Source organism: Lipotes vexillifer, unplaced genomic scaffold (assembly GCF_000442215.2).
Source record: "Lipotes vexillifer unplaced genomic scaffold, Lipotes_vexillifer_v1.1 scaffold156, whole genome shotgun sequence".
In the NCBI taxonomy this organism is placed as follows: Eukaryota; Metazoa; Chordata; class Mammalia; order Artiodactyla; family Lipotidae; genus Lipotes; species Lipotes vexillifer.
In genome coordinates this window covers 251,747-274,954 of record NW_006770074.1, presented here as the reverse complement: position 1 = coordinate 274,954, position 23,208 = coordinate 251,747, and the positions used below count along the sequence as shown (strand labels likewise).

At 38.2% G+C, this 23,208-nt stretch overlaps 1 non-coding gene across 1 annotated transcript; it reads left to right on the top strand.

Annotated features, from left to right (window-relative positions):
* The first annotated feature begins 3,339 nt into the window (after positions 1–3,339).
* On the top strand, positions 3,340–3,412 carry TRNAR-UCU (transfer RNA arginine (anticodon UCU)). Its single transcript has one exon. It is a non-coding gene; the product is annotated as a tRNA-Arg (tRNA).
* The last annotated feature ends 19,796 nt before the right edge of the window (positions 3,413–23,208 follow it).

The following is a 23,208-nucleotide window of genomic DNA, read 5'->3' as shown; positions in this document are numbered from 1 at the left end:
ACATCTCAACTAACAGTGCAGGAGTGTTCCCTTTTCTCCACACCCTCTCCAGCATTTATTGTTGTAGATTTTTTAATGATGGCCATTCTGATCGGTGTGAGGTGATATCTCATGGTAGTTTTGATTTGCATTTCTCTAATGATTAATGATGTTGAGCATTCTTTCATGTGTTTGTTGGCAATCTGTATATCTTCTTTGGAGAAATGTCTATTTAGGTCTTCTGCCCATTTTTGGATTGGGTTGTTTGTTTTTTTGATATTGAGCTGCATGAGCTGCCTGTATATTTTAGAGATTAATCCTTTGTCAGTTGCTTCATTTGCAAATATTTTCTCCCATTCTGAGGGCTGTCTTTTGGTCTTGTTTATGGTTTCCTTTGCTGTGCAAAAGCTTTGAAGTTTCATTAGGTCCCATTTGTTTATTTTTGTTTTTATCTCCATTACTCTAGGAGATGGGTCAAGAAGGATCTTGCTGTGATTTATGTCATAGAGTGTTCTGCCTATGTTTTTTTTTTTTTTTTTTTTTTTTGGCGGTATGCAGGCCTCTCACTGTTGTGGCCTCTCCCGTTGCGGAGCACAGGCTTCGGCCACGCAGGCTCAGCAGCCATGGCTCACGGGCCCAGCCGCTCCACAGCACGTGGGATCTTCCTGGACCAGGGCAGGAACCTGTGTCCCCTGCATCGGCAGGCGGACTCTCAACCACTGCGCCACCAGGGAAGCCCTCTTTAATCCATCTTGAGTTTATTTTTGTGTATGGTGTTAGGTAATACCATACATAAGAATTTCATTCTTTTACACGTAGCTGAGCAGTTTTCCCAGCACCATTTATTGAAGAGGGTGTCTTTTCTCCATTGTATATTCTTGCCTCCTTTATCAAAGATAAGGTGACCATATGTGCATGGACGTATCTCTGGGCTTTCTATCCTGTTCCATTGATCTATATGTCTGTTTTTGTGCCAGTACCGTACTGTCTTGATTACTGTAGCTTTGTAGTATAGTCTGAAGTCAGGGAGCCTGACTCCTCCAGCTCCGTTTTTCTTTCTCAAGATTGTTTTGGCTATTCGGGGTCTTTTGTGTTTCCATAGAAATTGTGCAAACTTTTTGTTGTAGTTCTGTGAAAAATGCCACTGGTAGTTTGATAGGGATTGCACTGAATCTGTACATTGATTAGGGTAGTATAGTCATTTTCACAATGTTGATTCTTCCCATTCAAGGACTTGATATATCTCTCCATCTGTTTGTATCATCTTTAATTTCTTTCATCAGTGTCTTATAGTTTTCTTCATACAGGTCTTTTGTCTCCTTAGGTAGGTTTATTCCTAGGTATTTTAATCTTTTTGTTGCAGTGGTAAATGGGACTGTTTCCTTAATTTCTCTTTCAGATTTTTCATCATTAGTGTACAGGAATGCAAGAGATTTCTGGGCATTAATTTTGTATCCTGCTACTTTACCAAATTCATTGATTAGCTCTAGTAGTTTTCTGGCAGCATCTTTAGGATTCTTTATGTTTAGTATCATGTCATCTGCAAACAGTGACAGTTTTACTTCCTCTTTTCTGATTTGGATTCCTTTTATTTCTTTTTCTTCTCTGATTGCTGTGGCTAAAACTTCCAAAACGATGTTGAATAAAGGTGGTGAGAGTGTGCAACCTTCTCTTGTTCTTGATCATAGTGGAAATGGTTTCAGTTTTTCACCATTGAGAACATTGTTGGCTGTGGGTTTGTCATATATGGCCTTTAGTATGTTGAGGTAAGATCCCTCTATGCCTACTTTCTGGAGGGTTTTTATCATAAATTGGTGTTGAATTTTGTCAAAAGCTTTTCCTGCATCTATTGAGATGAACATATGGTTTTTATCCCTCAATTTGTTAATATGGTGCATCACGTTGATTGATTTGCGTATATTGAAGAATCCTTACATTCCTGGGATAAACCCCACTTGATCATGGTGTATAATCCTTTTAATGTGCTGTTGGATTCTGTTTGCTAGTGTTTTGTTGAGGATTTTTGCATCTATGTTCATCAGTGATATTGGCCTGTAGTTTTCTTTCTTTGTGACATCTTTGGTTTTAGTATCAGGGTGATGGTGGCCTGGTCGAATGAGTTTGGGAGTTCCTCTCTCTGCTATATTTTGGAAGAGTTTGAGAAGGATAGGTGTTAGCTCTTCTCTAAATGTTTGACAGAATTTGCCTGTGAAGGCATTTGTTCCTGGGCTTTTGTTTGTTGCAAGATTTTTAATCACAGTTTCAATTTCAGTGCTTGTGATTGGTCTGTTTATATTTTCTATTTCTTCCTGGTTCAGTCTTGGAAGATTGTGCTTTTCTAAGAATTTGTCCATTTCTTCCAGGTTGTCCATTTTATTGACATATAGTTGCTTGCAGTAATTTCTTATGTTCCTTATATTTCTGCCGTGTCAGTTGTTACTTCTCCTTTTCCATTTCTAATTCTGTTGATTTGAGTCTTTTCCTTTTTTTTCTTGATGAGTCTGGCTAATGGTTTATCAATTTTGTTTATCTTCTCAAAGAACTAGCTTTTACTTTTATTGATCTTTCTATTGTGTCCTTCATTCCTTTTTCATTTATTTCTGATCTGATTTTTATGATTTCTTTCCTTCTGCTAACTTTGGGTTTTTTTGGTTCTTCTTTCTCTAATTGCTTTAGGTGTAAGGTTAGATTGTGTATTTGAGATTTTTCTTGTTTCTTGAGGTAGGATTTTATTGCTATAGACTTCTGTCTTAGAGCTGCTTTTGCTGCATCCCATAGGTTTTGGGTCATCGTGTTTTCATTGTCATTTGTTTCTAGGTATTTTTTGATTTCCTCTTTGATTTCTTCAGTGATCTCTTGGTTATTTAGTAGTGTATTGTTTCTCCTCCATGTGTTTGTTTTTTTTACAGATTTTTTCTGTAATTGATATCTAGTCTCATGGCATTTTGGTTGGAAAAGATACTTGATATGATTTCAATATTCTTAAATTTACCAAGGCTTGATCTGTGACTCAAGATATGATCTATCCTGGAGAAAGTTCCATGAGCACTTGAGAAGAAAGTGTATTCTGTGTTTTTGGATGGAATATCCTATAAATATCAATTAAGTTCATCTTGTTTAATGTATCATTTAAAGCTTGTGTTTCCTTATTTATTTTCATTTTGGATGATCTGTCCATTGGTGAAAGTGGGATGTTAAAGTTCCCTACTATGATTGTGTTACTGTTGATTTCCCCTTTTATGGCTGTTAGCATTTACCTTATGTCTTGAGGTGCTTCTATGTTGGGTGCTGAAATTCTTTCTGTAGTTAATTGGTAGCAATGAAGAATATGAATTTAGAAAAGTGAAGTAATGAGGGAATTCCCTGGTGGTCCAGTGGTTAGGGCTCTACACTTCTGCTGCAGGGGGCCCTGGTTCAATCCCTGGTTAGGGAACTAAGATCCCACATGCAGCATTGATGTAATGAGAATAACATAAAAAATATTTTTTTGGTAGTCTTGAGTCTGTCTATTCATAGCCAGGCTGTGAAGGGTCTGTATCTTAGTATTGGAGTTATTCCTTTTCCCTCCAGATCGCTTGTGTTTGCTCCAGTGAGTTTCACCGAAGCAAACTGAATGATTCCATTCCTCACTCACTTAAGCAAAAGGAGACTTAATGCTTTTAACAAAAAGGATGCCTATTACAGCCCAAAATATTACTGAGGCCAGCAAAGATGAGTTCTGAGGTGGCTTGTCTGGGCCTTTATCAGTCCAGTCCTGCCATAGTTGCATGATTCTTAATGGCCTGGCATCCATTCTCAGTGTCCACCCAAGGAAGGACATGGAAGTGCCCCTCTGATGGTGTGGTGATAAGGGCCCTATACACCCTTATTCCAGTGACTCAGTTTCTTCGAAGCACTAAAAATTAGCTTCTATAGAACTAGAAGACTGTCACTTAAAATGATAAGAGAATTCAACCATGTGTCTAATTGTCCCTTGAAAGGCAAGCAAGGAAGAACCACTGAAGTCCATTCTTGGTTGTAGTTTATGCAGCAGGGAAAGGTCTAAGATGAGCTATTCCTTTGCTGCACTGATTAGCAATTCCTCTGTAAAAGGAGGGAGATAGTTAAGATTAAAGACTGGAAGAGATGTAGGTTATCCTGCTGTTTGTGTTTGACTGAGATATTCCTATAATATTTCACTGGACTGAGAACCAGGGGTCATTTCCCTGGTTTTAGAAGGCCACACTTAAATAAGATGGGACATACTCTCAGAAAGTTAAAAACTTGAGTGTATGTGAATGTTATTCAATCATTTATTCAACATATATTAATTGAGGGTAAACTATGTGCTGCATACTGTTTAAGAATCGCAGCATTTAACAAAACAAATGAGAATCACTGCTTTATTAAAAGCCTATACTCTAGGCTCTGTTTTTATTAAAAACCTTGTATAGAACCACCAGTATATAGGATTGGTTAAAAGGAGAAAGAGAGAGAGAAAAAAGAGACCAGCACATAAAAACATTTGTGCTTCAGTGGACACCATCAAGAAGTGGAAAGATAACTCACAGACTGGGAGAAAATATTTGCAAATTGTGTATCTGATATATATATATATATCAAGAGTAGGGCTTCTCTGGTGGCGCAGTGGTTGAGAGTCCGCCTGCTGATGCAGGGGACACGGGTTCGTGCCCCCGTCTGGGAAGATCCCACATGCCACGGAGTGGCTGGGCCCGTGAGCCATGGCCGCTGAGACTGTGGGTCCGGAGCCTGTGCTCCGCAACGGGAGAGGCCACAACAGTTAGAGGCCCGCATATGGCAAAAAAAAAAAAAAAAAAAAAGGAAAAAAAAAAAAAAAAAAAAAAAAGGACAAATAAAAGAAGACATACATTGTCCCAGAGAAGATATACAGATGGCCAACAAGTACATCAAAAGATGCCCAATGTCATTAGCCATCAGGGAAATGCAAATCAAGACCACAATGAGATACTACTCCACACCCATTTGGATGACTATGATCAAAGGGAAACAATAACAAGTATTGGTGAGGATGTGGAGAAATTGGAACCCACATATATTGGTGGTGGGAATTTAAAGTGGTACAGCTGCTGTTGGAAATAGTCTGGCAGTTTCTCAAAAGACTAAACATAAGAGTTACTGTATGACCCAGAAATTCCACTCCTAGGTATATATCCCAGAGAAATGAAAATATATGTCCATACAGAAACTTGTACATACATATTTATAGTGGCATTATTCATAATATCCAAATGAAAAAACAACTAAATATCTATCAACTGAGGAATGGATGAATAAAATGTGGTAAGTCCACATAATAGAATATTTTTTGTGGCAATAAAAGAGAATGAAGTACTGATACATGCTACATGGATGAACCTTGAAAACATGCCAAGTGAAAGAAGTCAGAGACACAAAATACTGTATGATTCTATCTATAGGAAATTTCCAGAATAGACAAATGCATATAGAGAGAAAGTTTATTAGTGGTTGCCTAGGGCTGGGGGCAGGGGGATGGTGGTGATGCTGTTGGGGAGAAATGGGAACTGACTGCATATGGGCTCAGGGTTTCTTTTTGGGGTGATGAAAGTGTCCTAAAATGAATATGAATATACTAAAACTATTGAATTGTGCAATTTATATGGCTGAATTGTATTGTCTGTGAATTATAGCACAGTAAAGCTGATATACATACAAATGGTAAGTGGTAAGAGATGTCCACAGGCAAGTGGTAAGAGATGGTCCAGTGACATCATTTAAATAATTTTTACTACAATTTTTTTCACTTCTTAATTTTATTTCATATCATTATTCTTAGCTCCAGGCTAAATGCTTGGATATATGTAAAGAGGCATAGAATGTGTCGTGGGTGAATGTGTCAGACTCGCTGTGGGTTACTGGCAGCTACAAAAGCGAAAGAGTTCTGGAAAGGAAATTCCCATCCCATTTTGTTAGTGGGGATGGCAGCTCCATGTCAGACCCACTTGAGTTAAGATCTAAGATCTGGATCTGTCCTCCATTCCCTAAGATAGATCAGGCTTGGCAGTCTGGGCTCGGCCATTTGTGGGAAACACCGACCTTACTTCCATCCCCGATTAGATGGCTAAATTCCCCCCTGTGGCCTGGGAAATTCCTTTTCACTGAGGGATGGGGACCGGGGTGAAGAGGGGTTTAGAGACAGGCTGGTGGACAATGGGATGGGAGCAGAGAAGAGTGCACCCAGGTTTTGTTTTGTTTGATGAAGCGACATATTTGAGAGAGAGGAGATAATCTTTCACCTCTTGTACAGAATATGGAAGCATAAATTACAAGTTTGCTTTCAAAAACCAAATAAACAATATAATTTATTATATGCTTTACAAGTGAAATAAACTTCATGTTATTTTCCAAGTCACTTCCAAATTCATACACTTATATATCACATCGTATATTTGGTTGGCCAAAAAGTTCGTTCAGGTTTTTCCAGACAGTGTTACGGAAAAACCCAAATGAACTTTTTGGCCAACCCTATATACATATATATGTGTGTGTGTGTGTGTGTGTGTGTGTGTGTGTGTGTGTGTGTATACATATATATGTATATACACATATATGTATACATATACACACATATGTATATATGTATATACATATATATGTATATATATATATTTTTAAATTGAAGTATAGTTGATTTACAGTGTTGTGCTAATTTCTGCTTACAGCAAAGTGACTCAGTTTTACACATATATACCTTCTTCTTTAATATTCTTTTCCTATTGTTTATTCCAGGAGATTGGATATAGTTCCCTGTGCTATACCGTAGGCCCTTGTTGTTTATCCATTCTAAATGTAATAGTTTGCATCTACTAACCCCAAACTCTCAGTCCATCCCTCCGCCTCCCCCCTCCCCCCTCCCCCTTGGCAACTGCAAGTCTGTTCTCTACCTCTGTGAGTTTCTCTGTTTTGTAGATAGGTTCATTTGTGCCATATTTTAGATTCCACATATAAGTGTTATCATATGGTATTTTTCTTTCTCTTTCTGACTTACTTCACTCAGTATGATAATCTTCTAGTTGCATCCATGTTGCTGCAAATGGCACTATTTCATTCCTTTTTATGGCTGAGTAGTATCCCATTGTATATATGTACCACATCTCCTTTATCCATTCATCTTTCGATGGACATTTAGGTTGTTTCCATGTCTTGGCTACTTCATATATTTTTTAAAAGTTACAGTGATTCAAGAAAGCTCCCAAATTGTTACATGAGGAGTATTAATAAATGCTCTATCAGAAAACAAAAAAAGAATGGAAACAATTCAAAATGGGTGTCATATTCTGAAATAAAACCAACATCAGTTAGGGCTGAAAAAATTTTAATGCAGTTGTTTTTAAACGGTAACAGAGTATATAGACTCTCGATTTCTATCCATAAAAAGGGGTGAAAAAAGACATCCCATTTATTTTCAGCTAGTCTGGAATCAGTTCTTACAACATTCTTACCAAGCTGAACCTGTGGGACAATTCACTAGCTTCCATTCCTGGTGGTTGACTCTCTCAGCTCTAGACTTTACTGCCTATAGTATCACAATTCTTGCCTCTTCCTATGTAGACGGTATATGATTTGAGCTGTTAGCACTTGTGGGGGAGGTTTTGCCTAAAATATTTTAATCCGCTGTATTCGGTACAGCTCCCAGCATTTGCTTCTGCATACCACACCAGTATTTCCCAAACCCTGCTACACGTTGGAGTCTCCTGACAGTCTTTAAGTATACTGACACTTTGTTCCCACCCGTAGATTTTTTGGCTTAACAGGTATAGGATGCAGCCTGGATGCTGGAATTAAAAAATTCTCCCAGTGTTCCTCATGTGCAGCAAGAATTGGGCACCACTGTACTAGACTATTATTTACGGACTCTTGGTGTAAGCCACTCTCTTACTAAAAGGGAAAAGCGTTAAGCCACGCACTGGTACAAGAAGCATGTGACTGTTAAACTGCTTGGTTGAATCTAAAGGCAAGTGGTAAGAGATGGTCCAATGACATCATTTAAATAATTTTTACAACAGTTTTTTTCAGTTCTTAATTTTATTTCATATCATTATTCTTAGCTCCAGGCTGAATGCTTTCTCTTTCTTCCTGACATTAATATCTTTTACATATTATTGTAACTTTATCTCTTAACTCTGTCGTCTCTTGGCAAGTTCTGCATGTTTCATTTCTTGCTCTTTTTTTGATGAATAAATCCCCGAAGGCTCCTACTTATATGCTTTGCTAGATGAAGGTTTCTTGTGTTCCCAATTTGAGCATTACCTGGGACTAGATGGTCTCAGCAAGCGGTGAGGAAAGGCAGTCTTGCCTCGATACCCAGTCCAAATCAGCACTGACCTGTTTCTCACCGACGTCATTGGAAACTAATCTCTAATTTGTTTTCCATTATCATTCCAAGATCTCCCCCATTTCTCCACTGCTGTTCTTGCCATTTGTTGCTTTCCAGGCTTCTCTATTATTGAATAACTATGCAGAAAAGAATTTCCCCACAGGTTTTGGATTGAATTTTTTCAAGATTTAAAAAATGTCCTTCTTTATTAATGAGCTGTGTGGGCAGTTCGTGTCTGGGTTGGCCTGTTTTTGTAGCCCTCCCTATTGCTTTGCCAAGATACTATTTGAAATATGACTTAATATGCCTTGAACTTCCTTTTGGAAACTACTGATATATATAACGTCAGAACCAAAGCAACAGTAGCCCACATCACAACTGCCTTAAATGGATAGGCTTAGGGCTTTTTTTTTTTTTTCACACACAATTCTACCTAATGGCTGCGTTTCTTTGAAGTTACAGAATAATATTTTTTTAACTGAGAGGGACATCACCTATAATTATGCTGACATAACTACTGTCAATATTTTGGTATATTTCTTTTTAGTCTTTTTTCTATACATATTTTTTCAAGTTTTTATTACAAAAAATTTAAGCACATAGAAAAAATGAAAGGCTAGCATGAAGGACCATATACCTACCACCTAGATTCAATGGTTATTAGAATTTGCCATAAATAGTTCCTTTCTCTGTCTCTTCTGGCTCTGTTTTTCTGTAGCTCTCTCCATCTCTGTCTATCTCTGTCTCTTAGGAGAGTGAGCCATGCTTCTTTACTTTCCAAAATATAAAACATTCTCTTATGTAACATAAATAACATGATCATCAAAATTAGTAATAGCTCCCAAATATAATCTAATACCCAATCTGTAGTTAAAATGTTCTCAGTTTCCCCCAGATTGTTTTCCAAACCAGGATACAGTTAAGGGTGGCCATTGGGTTATTACGTTTCTCTAGTTTCTTTTCATGACATCAGCTTTTGAAGAGACCAGTCTTGTAGAATGTCTCACATTTTGTTGAGGGATTGTTTCTTCCAAGTAATAGTTGACTTACCCTGTTCCCTGTGTCTCCTACAGACTGGAAATTAGATCTAAGGCCATGGCTAACATTTTTGGCAAGACTGTTTCATAGGTGACGCTGTGTAGCTCATATTAGTTCATGTCAAGAGGCATATAGTATCAGAGTATCTTACTAGGAGCCATGCTGTTTGATTCCCCAATTAAAGTGATGCAGTCACATACTTGCATTTTTTTCCCCTTTGTGATCTGCAAGTAGTCTGTGGGGTGAAATTTTGGCACTTGCACATAGTAGTATCCAGTCCCTCATTATCTTTTCACCTAATGGTGTTAGCATTCACTGAGATGCTTGCCTGAATTAATTATTTCACTGGGGATTTCAAAATGGTGATTTTCTAATTCTATTCTTTCTATATTTATTAGCTGGAATTATTCTCTATAAAAGAACTTTCCCTCATAAATTATTTTCCTCCTAAAATGACAGGGTAAGTGCCTAATGATTTTCTTTATTTACTAATTTTCAGAGTAAATAATTAGTTTAATATTTCATAGTTTTTTAAGGCACAAAGTTGAGATCATAAAGCATATACAGTTTCTGTACTTTTGAGTTAGTGTACTAGTGTACTAGAGTTAGTATTTTCTCATAATGATTTGTAAATATCTCCTCTAATGGCTGTGTATAATTTTTCTGTGTAGTTGAATCAAAACTCTATTAAATATTTAGATTGTTTCCAGTTATTCAGTGGTGATGAATAATGTTTTAGAACATTCTGCGCCTGAAGTTTTGCTTAAATATTGGATTATTTCCTTAGGATAGAGTCTGTTATCTTAAAACTCAAATTAAGCATGTAACTATGTAGAGCATGCTGGTCAGTGATTGGCTTAGGGATATATAATGCACCTTAGTTAAATGCTGCTCCCCCCACCCATCCCTTTAGATTAAATGCTCATCTAGTGCTGTAGTTTTCCTCGTGCTACCTTGTATTTCACTTCACTTTAAAATGTCTGTGTTCTCTTTCTCAATTATCTTCAAACCCTTTGAGGTCAGATATTGTGTTCCATTTCTCTGTGTGTCCCTAACATCATGCATTATGTTTTTATCCACCATTGACACTGAAGAAATGTTTGTTGATGCTGGTGATTTCATGATATTTTGCCTTATTGGGGCAAATTTAGTAGCTTTAAAGTGATTAGAACTGTCTGTGATTTTGAAGGCTTATGTCTAATTGAAGACTCGTTTTGGTCTATTCCTCCTATTAAAAAGCTCCATCATTTTGTTTGCGAAGTATGAGATTGGTGAGGGTGTTGCTAATGTGTTTCCTAAATTACTCCCAGGTCCGGAAGTGATTCTTTTATTTTAAAGCAAAATCTACTGCATCATCTGTGGTGTGCTGCTGAGAGGTCCTAGGTATGGACCAATTAGTGAGCAATGTGGCAGGATGTCGCTCTCCATAGTGTGGCAGTATCTTCTCCTGGGAAGATTTCATTGACAGATGAGTCTGCATAAAAGTGGTGAACATTTAGCTTGGGACACCCATGTTAGGGGAGATAAAACCTTTATTACCTACAGTGGTTGATATTTATTTGGTATTGCTAGACATCAATGATGGCCCTCAAACTACTGCTATTTTTCTTTATCAGTTTTTTTTTTTAACATCTTTGCTGAAGTATAATTGCTTTACAATGTTGTGTTAGTTTCTGCTGTATAACAAAGTGAATCAGCTATATGTATACATATATCCCCATATCCCCTCCCTCTTGCGTCTCCCTCCCACCCTCTCTATCCCACCCCTCTAGGTGATCACAAAGCACAAGCTGATCTCCCCGTGTGATGCAGATGCTTCCCACTAGTTAGCTATTTTACATTTAGTAGTGTATATATTTCAGTGCTACTCTCTCACTTTGTCCCAGCTTACCCTTCCCCCTTCCCGTGTACTCAAGTCCATTCTCTACATCTGTGTCTTTATTCCTGTCCTGCCTCTAGACTCTTCAGAACCTTTTTTTCCCCTTTTTTTTAGCTTCCATATATATGTGTTAGCATATGGTATTTGTTTTCCTCTTTCTGACTTACTTCATTCTGTATGATAGACTCCAGGTCCATCCACCTCACTACAAATAACTCAATTTCGTTTCTTTTTATGGCTGAGTAATATTCCATTGTATATATGTGCCACACCTTCTTTATCCATTCATCTGCTGATGGACACTTAGGTTGCTTCCATGTCCTGGCTATTGTAAATAGAGCTGCAATGAACATTGTGGTACATGACTCTTTTTGAATTATGGTTTTCTCAGGGTATATGCCCAGCAGTGGCATTGCTGGGTCATAAGGTAGTTCTATTTTTAGTTTTTAAGGAGCCTCCATAGTGGCTGTATCAATTTACATCTCAACTAACAGTGCAGGAGTGTTCCCTTTTCTCCACACCCTCTCCAGCATTTATTGTTGTAGATTTTTTAATGATGGCCATTCTGATCGGTGTGAGGTGATATCTCATGGTAGTTTTGATTTGCATTTCTCTAATGATTAATGATATTGAGCATCCTTTCATGTGTTTGTTGGCAATCTGTATATCTTCTTTGGAGAAATGTCTATTTAGGTCTTCTGCCCATTTTTGGATTGGGTTGTTTGTTTTTCTGATATTGAGCTGCATGAGCTGCCTGTATATTTTGGAGATTAATCCTTTGTCATTTGCTTCATTTGCAAATATTTTCTCCCATTCTGAGGGTTGTCTTTTCATCTTGTTTATGGTTTCCTTTGCTGTGCAAACACTTTTAAGTTTCATTAGGTCCCATTTCTTTATTTTTGTTTTTATTTCCATTTCTTTAGGAGCTAGGTCAAAAAGGATCTTGCTGTGATTTATGTCACAGAGTGTTTTGCCTGTGTTTTCCTCTAAGAGTTTTATAGTGTCTGGCCTTCCATTTAGGTCTTTAATCCATTTTGAGTTTATTTTTGTGTATGGTGTTAGGAAGTGTTCTAATTTCATTCTTTTACATGTAGCTGTCCAGTTTTCCCAGCACCACTTATTGAAGAGGCTGTCTTTTCTCCATTGTATATTCTTGCCTCCTTTATCAAAGATAAGGTGAGGGCTTCCCTGGTGGCGCAGTGGTTGAGAGTCCGCCTGCTGGTGCAGGGGGCACGGGTTTGTGCCCCGGTCTGGGAAGATTCCACATGCCGCGGAGCGGCTGGGCCTGTGAGCCATGGCCGCTGAGCCTGCGCGTCCGGAGCCTGTGCTCCACAGCGGGAGAGGCCACAGCATTGAGAGGCCCGCATGCCGCAAAAAAAAAAAAAAAAAAGATAAGGTGACCATATGTGCATGGATGTATCTCTGGGCTTTCTATCCTGTTCCATTGATCTGTATGTCTGTTTTTGTGCCAGTACCATACTGTCTTGATTACTGTAGCTTTGTAGTATTAGTCTGAAGTCAGGGAGCCTGATTCCTGCAGCTCTGTTTTTCTTTCTCAAGCTTGCTTTGGCTATTCAGGGTCTTTTGTGTTGCCATACAAATTGTGAAATTTTTTGTTCCAGTTCTGTGAAAAATGCCAAACTACAGACCAATATCTCTGATGAACATAGATGCAAACATCCTCAACAAAATACTAGCAAATAGAATCCAACAGCACATTAAAAGGATCATACACCATGGGGATCAAGTAGGGATTATCCCAGGAATGCAAGGATTCTTCAGTATACGCGAATCAGTCAATGTGACACACCGTGTTAACAAATTGAAGGATAAAAACCATATGATCATCTCAATAGATGCAGAAAAAGCTTTTGACAAAATTCAACACCGATTTATGTAAAAACTCTCCAGAAAATAGGCATAGAGGGAACTTACCTCAACATAATAAAGGCCGTATATGACAAACCCACAGCCAACAATGTTCTCAATGGTGAAAAACTGAATACATTTCCACTAAGATCAGGAACAAGACAAGGTTGTCCACTCTCACCACTGTTATTCAACATAGTTTTGGAAGTTTTAGCCACAGCAATCAGAGAAGAAATAGAAATAAAAGGAATCCAAATCAGAAAAGAAGTAAAACTGTCACTGTAGATGACATGATACTAAACATAGAGAATCCTAAAAATGCTACCAGAAAACTACTAGAGCTTATCAATGAATTTGGTAAAGTAGCAGGATACAAAATTAATGCCCAGAAATCTCTTGCATTCCTGTACACTAATGATGAAAAATCTGAAAGAGAAATTAAGGAAACAGTCCCATTTACCACTGCAACAAAAAGATTAAAATACCTAGGAATAAACCTACCTAAGGAGACAAAAGACCTGTATGCAGAAAACTATAAGACACTGATGAAAGAAGTTAAAGATGATACAAACAGATGGAGAGATATACCATGTTCTTGGATTGGAAGAATCAACATTGTGAAAATGACTATACTACCCAAATCAATCTACAGATTCAATGCAATGCCTATCAAACTACAGCTTTTTAATGGCTCATTTTCATGAATGACAGTATCAGTGGCAAAATTTGTTCTCTGAGGATTCTTTGGTTTTATTTCAATAGCATTAAAGTTGAAATTTAATTCAACATTAATACTTATAATCTATTAAATCATCTTTCTTGGTGTACTTCACATACATTTTTTTTGTTTTTAGAAAATCACATTAATTTTTTTTTCTTAGTTTGAAACGTTTTATCTTCAGGAATGTTTAGATCTAGAAGTATGATGTTTTTTAAACTAATAGTGGTAGATGGACAGAATTATTCTTCTCTATGAGCAAACTATATCTCTGTTGCATAGGCCACAGAATAAACTTTGAAATGCATGAGTACATTTTTTTCATTGTTTTGAGATGAGAATTTCTTTTTTTTTTTTTTTAACATCTTTATTGGGGTATAATTGCTCTACAGTGGTGTGTTAGTTTCTGCCCTATAACAGAGTGAAAAAATATGGAACGCTTCACGAATTTGCGTGTCATCCTTGCGCAGGGGCCATGCTAATCTTCTCTGTATCGTTCCAATTTTAGTATATGTGCTGCTGAAGCGAGCACGAGATGTGAATTTCTTTATAGACTTCTCTCTATCAAGGATAGGAATCATGTCTTATTCAAAAAATCAAATCTCCAGAGCCCAGTATAATGCCTAATGGGTGCTCAGTAAATTTTTCCTGAGTCAAGGAATTAATTTTTCTCTATTACTGTTGGTGCGGCCTAATAAAAGAATAAATAGAGTAGCTCCATTAGTCTCTGAATAACATAAAACCCTTTGCAGTTCTTAGAATAGATGATAGTAATGCTTCCTTATAACTTAAAAAAAAAGTAGTTTAATCTCTGTCTTTTGGTCCAACCAGCTGGACAGTCTCATTTTTCTTTACAGGGTGTTTTTCATAAAACACACACACATACACAAATATCATGGGAAAATGCATAAAAATTCATTAGACTTCAGTATTTTCAGTGCTGTGTAAGCATTAGTCCCATTCACCATCATAACATCCTTATAAAGTGAGTATTATTATCTTCTGCACATAGGTAGGTAAATTGAGGGACCATGTTTGCAGTGACCGAGTTGAGTCTTCAGTGTCATAGAGTTTTCTTACTCCTCTCTTAGGCAAACAGAATCCATCTGTACTTTTGCTGGAATGCTCTTTTCCATTGTTATCAATTGCAGTTAGTACAAAACAATTTCTTAATTCTGGGAAAACATCAAACAGATTTTTAACACAGAGAATAGAAGGTAACTGAAGTATCCTCTGGTGGACAAAGGTTTTAATTAGCAGAGGAAAGAACACAGTGAAATAGGAGAGACTAACCACTACATAAAAATCCGTCCTGTATCTATTCTTACCAGGGCAACCCTGTCATTGTCAGACCCATTTCAGATTCCCATGTTAGCGGCCTAGAGCTGTTATTTTTGTCCTCCTCCTCTGGTTACACTAAGAGTCAGACCTTCCTGCACACATGGTCCTGTCTGACTTCTCAAGTCCAGAGGTTTCTCTGGGACTGTGTCTTTCATCCATTTCACAAGATCCATCTGTTCCTTACTTTTCAATACTTGATTTATTCCCAGGAAACGAAGTGACCCTATATATACCTAAATGTACACCTGCATAGCCATCCATCTCTTTTTACCCAGTTTCAGAAACCCTATCTTATCCACAAAGTGGCTTGAGGAAAGGATGTACCATTGATTTTTGGAGGGAGAATTTACAGGTTGAACAGATAGTTGAAGTGCTAAGGGAGTGTTTAGATTTTGTTTCCTTCTAGGATTTTTTCTTTTTTTAACCACCAGCCTCCAACCCCACTCTAGAAACTCAGTATAGAAACTCCTCCCAGGCCTGGTTAAGAACATTCCCAACCAAACCACCCGAAAAATACTGTGAGCTGATAAAAACCACGGAGTATGTAAGTGAAGGGTGTGTATGTGGCAGAGAGGATGTGATCAAGGAAAGTTCTACGCTTAATTCTGAAGGCAAATTTTATTTCTTTCGAATTATACTCTTTCCATTCCCTTCTTTGGTTACTTCATGCTACCTGGGGCACTTCAGTCAGGACAGAAAACAATAACCATAATTACTCTAAAATTTTATGGTCTTACTATTATTTATTTTTAAATCCTTGTGATGTAGTTAATGTCACTCCCATTTTATAGCTGAAAAACGTGGAATACAAAGAAGTTAAGTGATTGATAGAATTAGTAAGTGGCGGAAACTGAACTTAATCCAGGGCTTTTGATTCTAACTCTGTGCTTCCTCTGCTAAACCACAGTGGAAAGATAATAGCACGGTATATGGGAAGTGACAAAAATGTACCTAAAGAAGAAAGACCGTACTTAAGATTTTAAAAAATTAGTTTAACAACATTATATACAGAGGCATTATTTTGGGAGAAAATTGTAGAGAAATAAACTGCCAAATTTTCTTCTAGCTCACTAGATTGGTACATGTCAGCCCTATAAAAAGCTATGCTTCATTGATTTCAGAAATGACAACTATAGCAATAATAAGAAAGGAGGCCCATAAAATTCACAGGAAGTACCTAAGGGAAATTGAAATGAAAAACATTTAAAAATGAAAAAAATAGATCTATGTTGAGGAAAACACATCTTAAAGTATCAAAGTGAGGAAAATAAAAAACTCCAATCTCAGTTGCTGCAATAAAGAGTGAGTAGCTAAAATATGAATCTCTTTTCATTACAATATAACTGCCAATCAACCAAAGAGAGTAACAGCCCATGGAACTGAGGACCATCAAGCATGACAACGGGTTATGTACAGTGACTCTCTGTATTATAAAAAGATTTTCTCTGTAGATTCCAAAGCATACTCTTTACTTAGAGTAGAAAACATTGCAACATTAAAAAAAACTCTGTTACAATTAGGATAAATCTATTTTGACTTTTTCCCTAGAATAATTCCTAATTGCCATGTAATATAGTCAGTCCATCTGTCACATGTTAGAAGGAAAAGAGAAAAGTGATGGGGAAAAAGTCTCTGTTCAATCTTGTTTATTGAAAATACATTCTATGTCAATTTATAAAAATCTTTCTTTACCTATAAACAGTGGATCTGGCTGCAAACATTATAATAATGAATTTCTTTCAGGTTTACTAGAACCTCATATGCTTATCTAACTTTACCTTAATTTTTTTAAAAAAAATATTAATACAACAGTATGAAGACCAGAATAAAATTCATCCATAATTCCTCTGCCCAGAGAGATCCACTTTTAACATTTTGGTGTCTTCCTTATTTAGATTTGAGAATGCTAAATGGAATAGGTTATGGTTCAGGAGGATATTTTCATAGGAATGACACTCTTAATTTTAAGAGAATGGGAAATCAAAACTTTGCAAAAAACTAAAGTACCAATTATTTGTAATTACACAATTATTCAATCAGGAGATTGTTCTCTCTCAATGCTCATGGACTCTAGGTATTGAAAGGTACCTAAGAGGCCAGGATACAGGTATCGCTTCAATAGGTGGTGATGAGTCTTTGACAGAACATGATTTAGTAATTACCTGGGTCATTCTGACAACTCTCTTTTTTAAATCATTTTGCTGATTAAAGATTTTAGAGTTCAGTATTTAAGACTTTTTCAAAGTTTAAAAAATATTTATTAATGCTCGCTTTGGCAGCACATATACTAAAATTGGAACGATACAGAGAAGATTAGCATGGCCCTTGTGCAAGGATGACATGCAAGTTCGTGAAGCGTTCCATGTTTTTTGGGTCATTTATAGAGACATGAATGGACCTAGAGACTGCTGTACAGAGTGAAGTAAGTCAGAAAGAGAAAAACAAATATCGTATATTAATGCATATATGTGGAATCTGAAAAAATTGGTGTAGACAGTCTTATTTACAAAGCAGAAATAGAGACACAGATGTAGAGAACAAACGTGTGGATACCAAGCGGGAAAGGGGGTGTGGGTGGGAAGATTGGCAGACTGGGATTGACATATATATACTATTGATACTATGTATAACATAGATAACTAATGAGAACCTAGTGCATAGCACAGGGAACTCTACTCAGTGTTCTGTGGTGAAGGAAATCCAATAAAGAGGGGATATATGTATATGTATAGCTGTACATTATAAACTAACACAATATTATAAATCAACTATACTCCAATAAAAAAAAATTTATTATAGACCAATGGTTGCAAAACATAAGTACTCATCAGAATCACCTGGGCAGGCTTATAAACACAGATTTCTGAGTTTCTGATTCAGTACATTTGGGTTGGGGCTTGAGACTGCATTTCTAACAAGTCCCCACCCCAGGTGATGCTAGTGCCGCTGGCCTGGGGAACCACACTTTGAGAACCACTGATACGGAGGCTACTTACATGAAGACAGTTTAGAAAAGGCAATTTTCCCTTAACACTGCAAAAAGAGTTTCATCCTTACAATTTAACATCTTCCATTTGGGATATTTTACACCACAGTGATGAGCTCTAGGTTTTATTTAGGATTTTTAACATTAAATTTTGTAGTCTGATTTTGAGTATGTCAGAAACAAGCTCGAGTATAAACTATAGGAGTTCAACGTAGATCTCTACAGGCATGAGAGAGGAAAAGCAATTTCATCAAAAGAAAACCTCCGAAATTCTAGAATTTCCTATTTACATGCAGATTGCCTATAAAAGCTTATAAATCTGTTATGTATGGTGAAAATTTCTGTGTCTCATGTTCTAAACCCCAACTATTTTAGTTTTCCTCTTCAAACTCTAAATCCTGCATGTGAGGGCGATCTGGCTGCAACATCTGTCACCCCTTTGATTGCCAGGGTTGATTGGGCTCATCTGGCTGGCTAAGCAACTGTCCTCTTCCTGCCTGTCTGCTCCATCACGTGTGTCCCTCCTGAAGCGGCATGCTGGTGGAGGAGGGCAACCTTCCCCGATAGAGGTGGATCTTTCTTCCTTCAAGTGCAGGCAGTAGCTGTGCTCTCCTGCTAGGACCTCCAGACAAGCTCTCATGGTCCATTTGTAGGACAACATAGGGCAGTCAAGCTACCAGGACTCCAGATACATCCTAACGAGGGCTCTGCAAGTGGCGGTCTGCTTTTCTTAAAATAATAAATAAACCCAACCCCCCTAAACCTCATTAGCATGGCTCTCCCTCTTCTCTTACCCACGATCAGTATCCAGCCACCCTCACAGACGTTCCTAGTCCAGAAGCCTCACCCATTTTCCAATCTTCTGATGCTGTGTAGAGCATCTGCAGAGTATGAGACAGGAACAAGAGGTCCAGTGGGTCTCAGCCCTTTGCCAGGCCACCCTGCACTGATGCGAGAACTCTGTAAAATTTTGTGTTTCAAAATGTCTTGCAGTCATCGAGGCAGGATACTGGTTTGGGAGTCAGGTGACTTCCATTCCAGCTCTAGTTCTGCTGTGAGTCAGAACAGCAGGCAAATTGGTTAACAGTAGGCAAATTGGTAAATTCATCCTGGTGTAATGTCCAAGAGTTTAGGACTTTGGTGTCAAGCAGACCTGGGTTTGAACCCGGGTTTCTTTTAGTCACTGGCTCTGGGAATCTGTAAAAATGGGGACAATAGCAACGCATACACTGAGCAGGGTTGATGTAAACATCAGAATATAGATATCCGTCCCAGTGTCCCACACTGTAGGCACCCAATACTGCTAGCTATTATTACTATACATAGAATGATAGGGTTGGCCTGGATAACTGATACTCTGACACTTAATTGATGCTTTAGGCACAGTGCTATGATTTTAAGTAAAATATATAGTTGAAAAATAATGATGGCTGTATTAGTCTGTCAGGGCTGCCATAACAAAGTACCACAGACTGGTGGCTTAAACAACAGAAATTAATTTTCTCATAGTTCTGGAGGCATCAGCGTGTCAGCAGGTTGGTTTCTTCTGAGGCCCTTCGCCTTCTCTTGTAGGTGGCTGTCTTCTCCCTGTGTCTTCACGTGGTATTTTCCTCTGTGTGTGTTTGTATCCAAATTTCCTCTTTTTGTAAGGAAACCAGTCGTATTGGATTAGGGCCCACCCTAATGACCTCATTTTAACTTAATTACCTCTTTAAAGACCCTATCTCCAAATACAGTCACATTCTGGGGTGCCAGGAATAACGGGAATTTTGAAGGGAAACAATTCAGCTCATAACAATGGCTAAGCATGCAATCTGGGCCTTTTTTTTCTACTGGGTTTGATGAAGAATTGTGATGAATTGATCTTTAATTTTGGGTTTTCAGTTTTTGTTTTGGTGAGTCATTTCATGGTGAACCTTGGGTAGTCAAAAACAAAGAACAAAAGAAATGAAAAACACTACCACCATCACCACTACTGAAACCCAGAGGGAAGCAGTGGCATCAATCATGTCAAAGAAAATAATTCTCAAACCACTATTTAACATGAGAATGTACATTTTATTTTTAAGTTTTTTCCATTTTAATAATATATTTCATTTAACCTGATACATTTAAAATTATTTCAACATGTAAGGAAATTATTAATGAGATGAGAATGTACATTTTAAATGCTCACAGATTTACCTAATCCTGTCTTGATTTCCGAGAATTACTAGCCTGGCTCCATAATATCTGGCTTATTCAATGGTGTTAATATTGGTGTGGCTTTGTTTTTTGTGCCAACATCTGCCTCAGAACTGATGGCCTCACTTTCTGCAAAAGAACACTGATCACCCACAGATTAAATACATTAGTGGCAAGAAACAATTTTCACATTCCATATTTTCTGCTATGTGGGCATGTATTGGCTGATAAATTAATGCCCTTGTGGGCAATGCCTGGCAAAGCTCCGAGATCCCTGATACCTTTTGTTTCTACCTCATGCTCTTAATTCATGACACACTAATGATTTCCAGATCAGTAAGTGTACTTGTTAAAATGTATTTAAACACAGTCTATTGCAAACCAATACTTTTGTCATTGGAGTTGGGAAGAATACGTCAGCTTACCTTGGCTTGGGAGCTATTTCAGCAAGGAAGTTCTCTTAGGTGTGAAAAAGATCGTGTTTAATAAACAGTGCTTGGGATGTACTTGGTGCTCAAAAAATGTCCATTTATTATTCATTTTATCAAAAGTCTCAATTCATTGTGGGCATAATCATGAAATGATTTTACCTTCTCAAGTTATGCTCTGCCTCTGGGTAGTGGGCTCCTTTGAGGCATTTCAGTGCAATTCCACAACTTTAAAGACACAGAAGACACAGAGTTATTAGGCTAGTTCATCGATCATGTTTTAAGGGCAGTACTATCTATTTAAAAATATTAAACTCATATACATTCAAAAGTAAAAAATATATATGTATATAAAACTCATACTTGGCCCAAATCTCTAGCCATACCCCTGCTCGTACAGGTAAGAGTTTTGGCTCTAGCTGCTTGCTACTGGTGGTGATGGTGGTGGGCAGAGTGGTGGTAAGGGGAATAGTAGTGGTTGGTGGTGGTGGTAGAAGCTGGAGCAGTGGTTTGTAGGCTGGCCGACTGGAGCAGGCAGAGAGCACATGGTGGACACTCTCTGAGGCACCTGCCCTCACTCCTACCTTCTCACTGCTTCCCCTATGGTGCTGGGGTGGGGAGCAAGGAGGAAAGGCAGAGGCAGAGGTCTCCTTATAGAATGGCCTATAATGCAGTAGCAGCTACTACTCTGCCGATTGTGACTGGCACTTGTACATTTGCATTTTGTGGTAGCAACCAAGTGCTGTTCTCTCTGTGGTATGTTTGTTGATTCTTTGAAGGGTGCTGATAGGGGCCTCCTCTTTGCACAGTCCCTAGTTTGGGGGGGTCTGGCTTGGATTCCAGCCACCATGGCCACAGCCCCTGCCACTTCACTTGGGGTCCACATCACTTGGAGTCCCATAACTGTTGGGTGATTGTTCAGTTCAGTAAAAGTGAGGTGGCTCAGACATATAGACCCCTTCATCAGTGTCATCTTGACCCACAGGCACTCAAGAATCCTTGTTTCTCCAAAGAGTGGAAATTCACGTTGCCTCTCCCAGACAAACCTTCTCTCAGATCTATCATCATTCTCTGACGTGGCATCAGGCACTTGGCCATTCTGGTCCTTGATCCACTCTTAGATAAGATACTCATCTGTAGCCCCCACTGTAGTTGGGGATGAGAGTTTGGGAATCCTCTACTTTTCTTATCACCTTTCTTTGGTTTGCAGGAGGTAAAGGAAGAGAATAGCCTCATTTCAATGAAGCTGTAGTCTCCCAAATCATGATCATCTCTCTTCCAGTTCTTCCCTCAGTTCTTCCAGAACGGCAGCTCTCCACAAGCCCCGTGGGATGCTGCCTCCTCCTCAATAGCTGTGGCTTTGACTCAGAATGTGGGGTTTTTCTGGACCTTTTCTTTCATCTCTGGGTCTTAGTTGCCAATTCTGTGTCTCAGAGCCTAAAGCCATACTGTTACTTTAGTTTTGTTCCCCTAAGCGGAAATAGGAAACGAAAGGAATCGGTTACATGGTCTTGAACATCCCATCTAATTATGAGATCTGAAAGTCACTTGCTAAAAAGGGGGGCCTACACTGCAAGAAACAGCTTTGCAAAGGAAGGTGTAATGCTAGATTTTATAGGGCTGGGACTACAAATGCATTGGGTAGTGCTCCAAACACAATCAGAATAGGTGACTACTTAACAGTTCTTCATTTATTGGGTGCTCTAGGCTAAGGTCTGTATTGTTTCTCATCTTCACAGCATAATGCAAGGGGGTATAATCAATCTATCCATTCCATGATGAAGAAATTAAAGTTCAGAGAAGTCAAGTGATTGTCCAAATTATGCAAAACCTCCGAAGTAACATCTTGGGGACTTGCACACAAATATTCTCATTCCAACATTTGTATTATGTGTTACAGTGTAGCAAATACTTTTACTAAATGTGTCAGGGTGGTCTAAGCTGTGGTAACAAATAGGCCCAAGCCTGGACTCAACACAATAGAAGTTTCTTTCTCTCCCACAGGGCAGCCCTGGGCAGTTGCGCCGGCCAGTGGGTGACTCTCCTCTGTGTCTTCATGAAGGCTCCTTTCCTCTGTGGCTGTGCTGTCCTCTAGCAGCGTTGTTTTTTTGTTTTTTTTTTAAGTCAGGTTTATTTAGGTATAATTTACATATAGTGAATTTCTCCCTTCTTAGGTGTACAGTTCAGTGCGTTTTGATGAATACATACAGTTGCATAACCGCTGTCACATTTGAGATCTAGAACATGTCCATCAATCCAGAAGTACCCTTGTGCCCCTTTGTAGTCAATCTCCTTCCCTTCCCCACTGATTTCTGTCCTTATGAATTTGCGTTTTCTAGAATGTCTTATAGATGGGGTCACATAGTAAATAGCCTTTCATGTTTAGATTTTTTTTTTCCTCAGCATAATCCTACCAGGGTCCTAAATTTT